Below are 11,870 nucleotides of genomic sequence, written 5' to 3' on the forward strand. Positions count from 1 at the left end.
CAGCAAAAGAAACAACCCTGATTGGAATAGTAATAAAATATAATGTATTAATAAAATATAATTGGACACCTATATATTATTCAATATTAATTCACCAGGGTGTCTTTTCGTCAGGGGGACGAAGGAACTAGGTTTCCGAAACACGTGTCGGGAGTGTGCGTGTTCAGGACGGCGAGGTACCCACAGGTAATGTTTATAAATATTCCCTGCTCTCTAGCACTTTGCACTTTTTTATTTGGCATTTTATGTGAAACTAAAAGGGTGATAGCCCCGTCTTTGTGCACCTTTGCATTGTTCCAATTGATTGCACTATAAAGCACTTTTTGTATTTTGCACATACATTTTTTTTTACATTTTTTAATTTTTATATATAAATTTCACACTTTTACTTCTGGGAATTTTTATCCTCATTCTGGAAATCATTACCTGGCACAGAAATACTGGTAAAAAAAATTTTTTTTTTAAGATTTTCATATGTGCAATAGGGTTTCCGCTTATTTGATTTGATATTTATTGCCGTCCTGCATAGCACACTTTTTGTATTAACTGTTTGGTTTTAATATACTATCTGATACTGTACTGCCACTTAAGAATTAATAAAGGCATATATATATATATATATATATATATTCAGCCTGGTCCTCCTGGTGCATCCTTTGTCTTGGTGATTGGCTTCTTACTCAAGATGAAGAAGGCAGGGAGTAAGGCACGTGGGCATGGGCGAGGAGGTGGAGCAGGGAGAGGACGTAGGGATTCTGTGCCTGCTGCGGGCACCGGTGACTCGTCATCATCCCCCAGTTTTAGCAGGGAACAGTCCTTCATGCGCAGCTTTGTCGGAGCTCGCCGTGCCCCGCTGCTGCGGGACGAACAAATTGAAGCCGTTGTCGGATGGATGGCAGCTAATGCATCAACTTCAATTAGTGCCACATCCTCTCAGGCACAGAACACTGAAGAGCACCCATCTGTCTCTTCACCACCTGCCAAATTGCCCAGGCAGTCAGAGAGCCCAGGACAGGAGCCATCTCTACTTCTGTTCTCTGAATCTCTTGGCTTGGAAAGAGGGGGTCAGCCAAGCAGCATTGGAGAAATGGAAGAAGAGGCAGTATGCAGTGAAGCCCAACAGCTTTTTCTCTCTGACTCTGAAGAGACGGGTGGGCCAGTGCCTCCGGTCAGCACACCTCAGTACGCATCTGATGATGAGACTCAGGTGCCACTTTCTGGTGCGTACTGTGCTGCCGAGACTACCTAGGAGAAGCAGTTGGTGGAAGAGGGTAGTGTAGATGATGAGGTCCTTGACCCATCATGGCGTGAGGTACAGGAAGGTGGTGGGAGCAGCTCTGAGGAAGAGATTCCCCGAACGGCCCAAGGAGGGAGGAGGGGGAAGACTGCGGTGCCTGTAGCCTCCACTTCGGCACCCGTTAGGAGCATGCCTCTTCCAAAAGCCAAAATGGGCACTCCCAAGACTTGCAGTGCCTGGTCCTTTTTTGACACAGTTGCAGATGATATTTGCTTTGTCAAATGCAAGGTGTGTCATCAGAAAGTCAAAAGAGGGAAAAGTGTCAGCAACCTCAATACCACAAATATGTGGAAATATGTGTGGACCAAGCACACGGTGGAGTTACAAAAACACACTGAAGACCTAGGCCAACCTACAGCGGCACCTACCACCTCTTCAGCTCGTGTTGTAGCCTCTTCCTCCAACTCACACATAGCTGGTTCAGCTTCCTCACAGGATCGCCATGGAAGAACCTCTGGCACCGTTGTCCAGAGACCCAGTGTAATTCCTCCCACAGCACCATGTTCCCAGTCATCGTCACACTCCCAGCCCAGTCTACAGCCATCGGTAGCACAGGCATGGGAGAAAAAGCAGCCATTCTCGGCAAACCACCCACGAGCACAGGCTCTGAATGCTGGCATTGCAAAACTACTGTCCCTTGAAATGCTGTCATTCAGGCTGGTGGAGACTGACAGCTTCCGTAACTTGATAGCATTGGCAGTCCCACAATACAACGTGCCCAGCCGCTTTTATTTCAGCAGGCAAGCCGTCCCTGCCCTGCAAAAGCATGTGGAGGGAAACATTAAACATGCGCTACTAAACGCCATCAGTAGCAAGATCCACCTCACCACCGATGCGTGGACCAGTCACCATGGACAGGGACGATACCTTTCCCTCACTGTCCATTGGGTAAATGTTGTGGAGCTGGGTACAGATGGTGAGAGTGGCGCTGTACGTGTTCTGCCAACTCCAAGGATTGCAGGAATCCAGTCTGTACACATCGACTCCTCCTCATACTCCAGTTCCTCAGAATAAGCACTGCAGGAGCCATCACAGTCCACCTCCACATGGACCCGTGAACGCTTACCTGTTACGACCGATATGAGCACAGCTGTGGCCAAACGTCAACAGGCCATATTGAAATTAATTTTTTGGGGGGAATCGAAGCCACACAGCGCAGGAACTCTGGAATGCCATCAAGCAGGAGAGCAACGTGTGGTTTGTGCCAGCGAATCTCCAGCCAGGCATGGTAGTGTGTGACAATGGCCGAAATCTGGTGGCAGCTCTGGCCTTGTGCAAACTCACTCACATCCCATGTCTGGCACATGTGCTCAACTTGGTCATTCAGACTTTTTTGAGGGATTATCCGGATCTTGATGCACTGCTGCATAAGGTCCGCCTAGAGTGTGCTCACTTGCGTCGTTCCAGCATGGCAAGATCATGCATTGCAGCTCTCCAGCGCTGATTCCGCCTTCCGGAACATCGCATCATATGTGACCTACCCACCAGGTGGAATTCCACGTTACATATGTTGGAGCGGTTGTGTGAGCAGCAGCCAGCAGTAATGGAGTACCAGCTGCATCAGGCGCATTGAAGTCGCACTCTGCGCCGTTCAGACTTCACAACCACTGAGTGGGCCACTATGAAGGATGTCTGCCAGGTTTTGAGTGCCTTCGATGATTCCACGCGGATAGCGAGTGCAGATGATGCACTAGTCAGCATGACTGTCCCCCTTATCTGCCTCCTTGAAAGAACACTGCAAGCGCTAAGGGATGATGTTGTGGAAGAGGTGGAGGATGAGGAGTCACCAATTCCATCTGCTTCTGGAAAGTCAGCGCAACGTGGTTCCTCACAAAGGCCTAGGCAGGGGACACTTTGTGAGGAGGATGAGGAGGAGTCAATGGAGGAGGGTTAGACATCTGTCCAGAGGAGGGAGTAACACAATTCTCCAGTAGTCAGTGTGTAGAGCGAGGGTGGGGTGATGCAGAGCAGGCAGAGATCACGCCTCAAGCAGGGGACAGCGTTTCTTGGCCAGTTGGCAGTCTGCAGCACATGGTTGATTTCATGCTGCAGTGCCTGAGAAACTACCGCCGCATCGCCCACATTCTCAACACGGCTGATTATTGGGTGTACACCCTCCTAGATCCTAGCTACCGGGACAACTTACAAAGCCTCATAACACCATTGAACCGGGAGTGTAAAATGCGGGAGTACCAAGACACACTGGTGAATTCCATCATCTTCTCCAGTCCAACTGAGAGCAGTGCTGCTAGTGCTTTACAAAGCAGCTCAGTGCGTCGAGGCAGTGGAGGAAGCTCTGCACAAAGAGGGAGCAGAAGCAGTGCCTCAGCACAAGGCAAGACCAGTATGGCCCAACTGTGGCACAGTTTTGTGTGCCCGCCACAAATGTCTACACCATCACAGACGGCTCCAGTCAGCAGGAGGCAACGTTTCCGTCAGATGGTGACAGACTACATGTCTTGCCCTCTCAGTGTACTCCCAGACAGCTCTTCCCCCTTCAAGTTTTGGGTCTCTAAGCTGGATACATGGCCAGAGCTTAGCCAGTATGCATTGGAGGTGCTGGCTTGCCCTACTGCTAGTGTATTATCGGAACGCGTCTTTAGTGCCGCAGGTGGTGTACTAACAGACCGTCGCATACGACTATCCTCCAATAACGTTGACTGGCTTACTTTTCTGAAAATGAACAAGGCCTGGATCTCTCAGGAATTTGCCAGTCCTCTTCCAGATTAAATATTTGGTTGGCTACAGTATCCAGGTCTCCTGTTGTGTTCATGTTTCTACCACCTGAACTGCAATCCCTGGGCTACAACACCGCCAGTTGCCGCTCAGAAGTGCCGTCTGCACAGTCAACACATGACCCAGTGTTCTTGGGTTTCAGTAACGTCAGCTGATCCCCAGCTGTGTATCCGGCAATGTGTCCTGCTACCTCCACGCTGACACTACAACAGAGATTTAAGTGAACCTGTCCCCCCTCTCAGGCGTTTGTTACTGAAAGAGCCACCTTGTGCAGCAGTAATGCTGCAGACGGAAAAGGTGGCTCTTTTAGTTATGCTCCTTGCACCCGCTGAACTTAACACTTATAAAAGGTGTCCCCTCATACCGTTAAACCATCCCAGAGGTGGGACTTTCCTTCCTAATGAGACGCAACACAGCTGTCATTCCTACCCCCTTGGCGCTGTACGCCGCCTCCTCAGTGTTGTTTGAAACTGTCCCGTAGCCAGCGCTGTTATGTTAAACCTTGGCCATGCGCAGTTACGGATGCCCGTCTTCTGACATCATTTGTTGTCAGTCTGACTGCGCATGTGCGGCCGCGCTGCCCGATATCCCGCCTCGCAGTGTCTTCTGATTTATTCACACTGCGGGTCTGGCATTCATGGCCTTGCGCAGTGCATATCTTCACCTCAGGCTCTCACTCATCTCCCTCCGCCTTCTTCAAACTGTGTGCCGTCAGCTGATCCATAATCGAATGCCACGGCTGTGACGACGCACAGTCTGAAGAAGCCAGAAGGAGATGAGTGAGAGGCGAAGATATGCACTGTGCATGGCCATGAATCCCAGCCCCGCAGTGTGATTAAATCAGAAGACACTGCGAGGCGGGATCTCGGGCAGGGTGGCCGCACAGGTGCAGTCAGCCTGACACAAAATGATGTCAGAAGACGGGCAGCGCTAACTGCGCATGACCAAGGTTTAACATAACAGCGCAGGCTCCGGGACAGTTTCAAGCAACGCTGAGGAGGCGGCATATGGCGCCAAGGGGGTAGGAATGACGGCTGTGCTGCGTCTCATTACAAAGGAAAATCCCACCTCCGGGACGGTTTCACGGTATCAGGGGACACATTTTATAAGTGATTAGTTCTGCATTTGCAAGGAGCATAAATAAAAGAGCCAACTTTTCTTTGTGTGGCATTGCTGCTGCACAAGGTGGCTCTTTCAGTTACAAACGCTGGGGGAGGGGGGGGTAAAGGTTCCCTTTCAACTGCCTCCAAGTAGGCCTCGGCCTACACTCTGCTCCTCCTGCTGTCCCTGGGCTCCAATACCGCCAGTTGCTGCCCAGAAATGCTGTCTGCACAGTCAACAGTTGCTCCTCTGTTATTTGGTTTCAGTAACGTCAGCTGATCCCCAGCTGTGTGTCCGGCAATGTGTCCTGCGACCGCCACGCAGACACTATAACAGATATTAAACTGCCTCGAGTGCAGGCCTTGGCCTACACTCTGCTCCTCCTGCTGTCCCTGGGCTCCAATACCGCCAGTTGCTGCCCAGAAGTGCTGTCTGCACAGTCAACAGTTGCTCCTCTGTTATTGGGGTTCAGTAACGTCAGCTGATCCCCAGCTGTGTATCCGGCAATGTATCCTGCGACCGCCACGCTGACACTACAACAGATATTAAACTGCCTCGAGTGCAGGCCTCGGCCTACAATCTGGTCCTCCTGCTGTCCCTGGGCTCCAATACCGCCAGTTGCTGCCCAGAAGTGCTGTCTGCACAGTCAACAGTTGCTCCTCTGTTATTGGGTTTCAGTAACGTCAGTTGATCCCCAGCTGTGTGTCCAGCAATGTGTCCTGAGACCGTCACGCAGACACTACAACAGATATTAAACTGCCTCGAGTGCAGGCCTCGGCCTACACTCTGCTCCTCCTGCTGTCCCTGGGCTCCAATACCACCAGTTGCTGCCCAGAAGTGTCGTTTGCACAGTCAACAGTTGCTCCTCTGTTATTGGGGTTCAGTAACGTCAGCTGTTCCCCAGCTGTGTATCCGGCAATGTGTCCTGCGACCGCCATGCTGACACTACAACAGGTATTAAAGAGAACCTGTCTCATCCCCCCAGGCGTTTGTTACTGAAAGAGCCACCTTGTGCAGCAAAAATGCTGCAGAAGGAAAAGGTGGCTCTTTTAGTTATGCTCCTTGCACCCGCTGAACACTTATAAAATGTGTCCCCTCATACTGTTAAACCGTCCCGGAGGTGGGACTTTCCTTCGTAATGAGACGCAACACAGCCGTCATTCCTACCCTCTTGGTGCCGTGCGCCGCCTCCTCAGCGTTGTTTGAATCTGTCCCGTAGCCAGCGCTGTTATGTTAGGCTACGTTCACATTTGCGTTGTGCGGTGCAGCGTTGGCGACGCAACGCACAACGCATGCAAAACGCATGCAAAACACAGTTTTTTGTGACGCATGCGTCCAATTTTGGCATGATTTTCACCGCAAAAAAATGCATCATGCAGCGTCCTGTGCGCCCTGACGCTTGCGCCAAAAAAAGACGCATGCGTCACAAAACGCAAGACAACGCATGTCCATGCGCCCCCATGTTAAATATAGGGGCGCATGACGCATGCGCCGCTATGCGTCGCCGAACCTGCGCCCGACGCAACGCAAATGTGAACGTAGCCTTAAACCTTGGCCATGCGCAGTTACGGATGCACGCCTTCTGACATCATTTGATGTCAGTCTGACTTCGCCTGTGCGGCCGCGCTGCCCGATATCCCGCCTCGCAGTGTCTTCTGATTTATTCACACTGCGGGGCTGGGATTCATGGCCTTGCGCAGTGCTTATCTTCACCTCAGGCTCTCACTCATCTCCCTCCGCCTTCTTCAAGCTGTGTGCCGTCAGCTGATCCGTAATCGAATGCCACGGCCGTGACGACGCACAGTCTGAAGAAGCCGGAAGGAGATGAGTGAGAGGCGAAGATATGCACTGTGCATGGCCATGAATCCCAGTCCTGCAGTGTGATTAAATCAGAAGACACTACGAGGCGGGATCTCGGGCAGTGCGGCCGCACAGGGGCAGTCAGCCTGACACAAAATGATGTCAGAAGACGGGCAGCGCTAACTGCGCATGACCAAGGTTTAACATAACAGCGCAGGCTCCGGGACAGTTTCAAGCAACGCTGACGAGGCGGCACACGGCGCCAAGGGGGTAGGAATGACGGCTGTGCTGCGTCTCATTACAAAGGAAAGTCCCACCTCCGGGACGGTTTCACGGTATGAGGGGACACATTTTAAAAGAGTTTAGTTCTGCGTTTGCAAGGAGCATAATTAAAATAGCCACCTTTCCCTTGCTATTAGTGCTGCACATGTGGCTCTTTCAGTTACAAACGCCTGGGGGGGTTAAAGGTTCCCTTTCAGCTGCCTTCAAGTAGGCCTCGGCCTACACTCTGCTCCTCCTGCCGTTCCTGGGCTCCAATACAGCCAGTTGCTGCCCAGAAGTGCCGTTTGCACAGTCAACACTTGCTGCCGTGTTATTGGGTTTCAGTAACGTCAGCTGATCCCCAGCTGTGTATCCGGCAATGTGTCCTGCGACCGCCACGCAGACACTACAACAGATATTAAACTGCCTCGAGTGCAGGCCTCGGCCTACACTCTGCTCCACCTGCTGTCCCTGGGCTCCAATACCGCCAGTTGCTGCCCGGAAGTGCTGTCTGCACAGAGAAAAACACAAGCTCCAGTGTTAGTGGGGTTCAGTAACGCCAGCTGCTCCCCTGCTGTGTGTGCGGCAATTGCTCCTGCTCCCTCCAAACTCACACAACTTCAGAAATTAAACTTGCTCCAATTTGGCTTCGGCCTACACTCTTTTTTTCTGTAATCCCTGGGCTTCAACACCGCCATTTGCTGCCCGGAAGTGCTGTCTGCACAGAGAAAAACACAAGCTCCAGTGTTAGTGGGGTTCAGTAATGCCAGCTGCTCCCCTGCTGTGTGTGCGGCAATTGCTCCTGCTCCCTCCAAACTCACACAACTTCAGAAATTAAACTTTCTCCAATTAGGCTTCGGCCTACACTCTTTTTTTCTGTAATCCCTGGGCTTCAACACCGCCAGTTGCTGCCCGGAAGTACTGTCTGCACAGAGAAAAACACAAGCTCCAGTGTTAGCGGGGTTCAGTAACGCCAGCTGCTCCCCTGCTGTGTGTGCGGCAATTGCTCCTGCTCCCTCCAAACTCACACAACTTCAGAAATTAAACTTGCTCCAATTAGGCTTCGGCCTACAATCTTTTTTTCTGTAATCCCTGGGCTTCAACACCGCCAGTTGCTGCCCGGAAGTGCTGTCTGCACAGAGAAAAACACAAGCTCCAGTGTTAGTGGGGTTCAGTAACGCCAGCTGCTCCCCTGGTGTGTGTGTGGCAATTGCTCCTGCTCCCTCCAAACTCACACAACTTCAGAAATTAAACTTGCTCCAATTATGCTTCGGCCTACACTGTTTTTTCTGTAATCCCTGGGCTTCAACACCGCCAGTTGCTGCCCGGAAGTGCTGTCTGCACAGAGAAAAACACAAGCTCCAGTGTTAGTGGGGTTCAGTAACGCCAGCTGCTCCCCTGCTGTGTGTGCGGCAATCACTCTAGTCTGCTCCTCCTGCTGTCCCTGGGCTCCAACACCGCCAGTTGCTGCCCGGAAGTGCCGTTTGCACAGTCAACACTTGCTGCCGTGTTACTGGGTTTCAGTAACGTCAGCTGATCCCCAGCTGTGTATCCGGCAATGTGTCCTGCGACCTCTATGCTGACACAACAGAAATTAAAGGGAACCTGCCCCCCCCAGGCATTTGTAACTAGAAGAGCCACCTTGTGCAGCACTAATGCTGCATTTGGGCAAGATGGCTATTTAAGTTTTTCTCCTTGCACACGCTGAAGTTAACACTTATAAAATGTGTCCCCTCGTACCTTCAAACCGTCCCGGAGGTGGGACTTTCCTTCTTAATGAGACGCAGCACAGCCGTCATTCCTACCCCCTTGGCGCCGTTCGCCGCCTCCTCAGCGTTGTTTGAATCGGTCCCGGAGCCTGCGCTGTTATGTTCAACCTTGGGCATGCGCAGTTAGCGCTGCCCGTCTTCTGACATCATTTGGTGTCTGGCTGGCTGCGCCTGTGCGGCCGCCCTGCCCGAGATCACCCCCCGCAGTGTCTTATTTATTTAGACTGCGGGGCTGGGATTCATGGGCATGCCCAGTGCATATCTTCGCCTCTCACTCATCTCCTTCCGCCTTCTTCAGACTGTGCGGCGTCACGGCCGTGGCATGTGATTAGGGATCAGCTGACGCCGCTCACTCTGAAGAAGGCGGAAGGAGAGAAGTTAGAGAGGCTAAGATATGCACTGCGCAAGGCCATGAATCCCAGCCCCGCAGTGTGAATAAATCAGAAGACACTGCGGGGGCTGGGATTCATGGGCATGCCCAGTGCATATCTTCGCCTCTCACTCATTTCCTTCTGCCTTCTTCAGACTGTGCGGCGTCACGGCCGTGGCATGTGATTAGGGATCAGCTGACGCCGCACACTCTGAAGAAGGCGGAAGGAGATGAGTTAGAGAGGCTAAGATATGCACTGCGCAAGGCCATGAATCCCAGCCCCGCAGTGTGAATAAATCAGAAGACGCCGCGGGGCCTGATCTCGGGCAGCGCGACCGCACAGGCGCAGTCAGGCTGACATCAAATGAGGTCAGAAAACGGGCAGCGCTAACTGCGCATGGCCAAGGGATAACATAACAGCGCAGACTCCGGTACACAAACAAACAACGCTCAAATGGCTGCGCCCGGCGCTAAGGGGGTATGAATGACAGCTGTGCTGCGTCTCATTAAGAAGGAAAGTCCTGCCTCCGGGACGGTTTCACGGTATGAGCGGCCTAATTTTCTAAGTGTTTCGTTCAGCATGTGCAAGGAGCTTAATTAAAAGAGCCACCTTTTCCTTGTGCAGCATTACTGCTGCACAAGGTGGCTCTTCTAGTTGCTAACGCCTGGGGGGGTTATAGGTTCCCTTTCAACTTGCTCCAATTAGGCCTCAGCCTACACTCTGCTTCTCCTTTATTCCCTGGGCTCCAACACCGCCAGTTGCTGCTCAGAAGTGTCTTTGGCACAGGTACTCCCTCCTGCCCAGCCCGGTTCCAGCACGCCAGCTGTTTCCGGGTAGTGTCAAGGTCAGTTTGCCTCCAATACATTGTCCTGTCGTGTTGCGGTCGGGTTAGCCGACTCTATGGTGCCTGCAGTTTAGGTGCTTCCTATGTGGGCTGCGGGAACTGGAAATCAAGGCTGGTTCTGTAGTGCCAATAGGACAAGCTCCCCCTGTAGGACTGTGGATTTTCGGTAACTACGGCCGGCTCGCGGCCTAGCAACTTTTGTTTTAACTGTGGACCTTCTGCTGCCTATCTGAGTTCCAGCATCATTACCTGGTTCTTAGAAAAACAATCTTGAATAGGTCCCCCTGGTTCCAGTACCGTCAGCTGGTTCCGGGCAGAGCCTTTGGCTTAGGTGCCTCCTTCTGGGTATCCGAGTTCCACCAACGTCAGGTGGTCCTTGGTAGTGCTTTCTGGCACGGGTACCTCCTGCTTAGTAACCGGGTTCCAGTAGCGTTAGCTGGTCCTAGGTTGTTCCATTGGCTCTTGTACCTTCTGCTACCCATCCGGGTTCCAGTACCATCAGCTGGTTCTCAACAGTGTCTTTTGCTCTTGTACCTTCTGCTCTCCATCCTGGTTCCAGTACCGTCAGCTGGTTCTGGGCAGAGCCTTTGGCTTAGGTGCCTCCTTCTGGGTATCTGAGTTCCACCAACGTCAGGTGGTCCTTGGTAGTGCTTTCTGGCACGGGTACCTCCTGCTTAGTAACCGGGTTCCAGTAACGTCAGCTGGTCCTCGGTAGTTCCATTGGCTCTTGTACCTTTGGCTACCCATCCGGGTTCCAGTACCGTCAGCTGGTTCTTGGCAGTGTCTTTGGCTCTTGTACCTTCTGCTCTCCATCCTGGTTCCAGTACAGTCAACTGGTTCCGGGCAGAGCCTTTGGCTTAGGTGCCTCCTACTGGGTATCCGAGTTCCACCAACGTCAGGTGGTCCTTGGTAGTGCTTTCTGGCACGGGTACCTCCTGCTTAGTAACCGGGTTCCAGTACCGTCAGCTGGTCCTCGGTAGTTCCATTGGCTCTTGGACCTTCAGGTAGCCATCCGGGTTCCAGTACTGTCAGCTGGTTCTCCGCATTTCCTCAGCCTTCTTGTACCTTCTGCTACATTTCCAAGTTCAAGACCCTAAAGACGACGACCCTGAAGACCACCCCTAAGACGACGACGACCCCAGAGACGACAACCCCTGAGACAACGACCCTGGAGACGACGACCCTGAAGATCACCCCGAATACGACGACGACCCCGGAGACGGTGACCCTAGAGATGAGGACCCTGGAGACGACGACCCTGAAGACTGAGAAGCAGAAGAACAAGAAGCTGCAGAACAAAGAACAGAAGAACATTAAGCATAAGACTAAAAATCAGAGCAAAAGATATTATCTAAATTATAAGCAGAAGAATACTAAGCAGTGTATGGGGGTGAGTCCGTTCCTCCTTGTGGTGCCCCTGGAAAAAGCCTGCTGCTGCAGGCCAAACTGAACGCGGACAAATCCTGTTGTAACTCAATTGTGACAGGCAGAATGGAAGGTGTAATCTTCAAACTTTTATAGATAACAACGACAGGAATGCCTGTCACAAATAAGAATATGATGAAGAAGTAGAATATGAAGAATAATAGTTTAATAAAAAGAATATGAAGAATGTAACAAAAAAGAATAATAGGAAGAAGGTGAAGAAGATCAATAAGGTGAAGAAGTTGATGTAAAAGATGCTGCTGCTG

This window comes from Ranitomeya variabilis, chromosome 1 (genome assembly GCF_051348905.1).
Source record: "Ranitomeya variabilis isolate aRanVar5 chromosome 1, aRanVar5.hap1, whole genome shotgun sequence".
NCBI lineage: Eukaryota > Metazoa > Chordata > Amphibia > Anura > Dendrobatidae > Ranitomeya > Ranitomeya variabilis.